Below are 2,367 nucleotides of genomic sequence, written 5' to 3'. Positions count from 1 at the left end.
CCTCCCAAGAAGCTCTTTATTTAAAGTCTTCAGCCCGACTATGTTCCGATTCTAGCCAGCTGCCACTTTGTTGGAGGTTTTTCCTTTCTCCTTCACCATCCAAACGTATTCAACGACCCTCTTGATTTTTGATTTATTTTTCTTTATCTTTAGCACCGGCGGATCCTTCTCTCTTGGCACTTCCACCTTACTCTCATCTTTGCAGCAACATTCCATCTTCTTTGATTGTTCAACCATGAACACTTTTTCCGTGGATGGATTTTTAACCTCCTTAAATACATTAAAAATCACCTTCTCATCGTCAACTCCCATCGACAACTCACATTTTTTGACATCTATCTTGGCTTTAGCAGTAGCCAAGAATGGTATCCCCAAAATCAATGACATATTTACATCCTACTCCATATCTAGCACAACAAAATCCGCAGAAAAAATAAATTTATCTATTTTTATCAGAACATCCTCAATGATTCCAAATGGATATATGATAGATTTATCAGCTAGCTGCAACATGATAGTTTTGGGCTTCACCTCGCCAAGTCCTAAGCTCCTGAAAACATACAAATGCATTAAGTTAATACTAGCTCCTAGATCATATAATGCTTTATTAAAATAAAAAGAACCAATAGTGCAAGGAAAAGTAAAATTTCCTGGATCTTTTAATTTCTATGGTATCTTCTTTTGAAGTAACGCGCTGCACTCCTCAGTCAGGTTCACTGTCTCGAACTCCTCGAATTTCCGCTTCCTAGACATTACCTCTTTCAAGAATTTGGCATAGTTCGGCATTTGTATCAAAGCATCGGCGAACGGAATGTTAATGTGAAGTTTCTTGAAGATCTCAATAAATTTGGCAAACTATTCATCCAACGCTTTCTTCTTGAATCTCTGCGGGTATGGAAGTTTCGGCTTATACATAAGTTTCTGTTCATCATTTTTCTCCTCAATTACAGTAGAGTCAACTTTAGCTTCTCAACTTTATCCTCCTCTTTCGCAACATCAGATTTAAGTTCACTGACTCCAACTTATTTTCCACTCCTCATTTCTATGGCCTTGAAGTGTTCCATTGGATTCACCTCAGTATTACTCAGGAACTGACCTATGCTATTATCTTTCAACGCATTTGCCAGCTGTCCAATTTGTGTCTCCATAGATTTCATCATAACGCCCATGTTGACAACATGCGTCTCCAAGCTATCAGGACGATTTTCAGTTATCGCCATCCGCTTACCCGATTAAGTAACAAAAGTACTTAAAACATATTCCAACGAAGGCTTTCCCTCACCTTTATTTGTATTAAACCCCGGGGGAGGATTCAACACATTCTTATCATTGTCATAAGAAAAATTTTCATGATTACGCAAGCCAGGATGATAAGTATTAGGAACATGATTACCTCGATATCTTTTGTATCCATTAGGATTAATGTAGTTAACTTCTTTCGGAGGATGAGACTAGGGTTGTAAACAAACCGAACCTGTTCGCGAACTTTTCGAGCTGGTTCAAACAAATATTTGATTCGGATTCGAATTTTTCAAACTCGAGCCGAACTCAAACATGTTTGAACTATTTTTCGAGCCGAACTCGAGCATAAAATATGTTGTTCGAAAGTTCGCGAGCCTTTATTAATATATATATATATATATATATATATATATCCTTTATTTAATACTTTTATATTATATTATATTTTATTATTTATATATATTTATATATATAATTTTGATCACCTGCACTCTAGGGTGCAGGATTTTTCGTGTGCGACCACTAAAACCCGTTACCGTATTTTAGTGTAAAAAATACACTAAAATATGGTAACGGGTTTTAGTGGTCGCACACGAAAAATCCTGCACCCTAGGATACAGGTGATCATTACTGTTTATATATATATGTATAAATTATATAAAGTATCATAATTATATTTAAAACTCGTAACCCTAACATTCAGATTTCTGCAGCTTTGAGCCTGGAGACTTCCATTTCTCTTCTCATCCTCGTATCCTAATCGTGTCTCCTTACCTTCGCCAGACGCCGCTCCTTCTCATCTTCTTCCACATTTCAACTGTTTGGTTGTCGCTGCTGCTTATTGTTGACTGAATCTTGAATCGAACAACATAAGGGTAATATATTTCTCTTTTGATATATATTTCTTTTGATTAAATTTAAAATTGATCTGGTTTGAGCTTAAGTGTTTAAGAGGACACAACTTAATCTTCGTCTAAAGCTCTCTCTTTCGGTGTAATACTGTAATTTCTTATAATATCTGTTACGAAGAGTTCAAAAAAATTTCCTCTAAAGCTTTTTATTTGTAGGCATTTTGTTTTGCCGTGCGATATTTTTGTTTTCAATGTAGATATTATAGTTTATGGT

The sequence above is a fragment of the Henckelia pumila genome, chromosome 2 (genome assembly GCF_033568475.1).
Source record: "Henckelia pumila isolate YLH828 chromosome 2, ASM3356847v2, whole genome shotgun sequence".
Classification (NCBI taxonomy): Eukaryota; Viridiplantae; Streptophyta; class Magnoliopsida; order Lamiales; family Gesneriaceae; genus Henckelia; species Henckelia pumila.
This window is presented reverse-complemented; position numbering follows the sequence as displayed.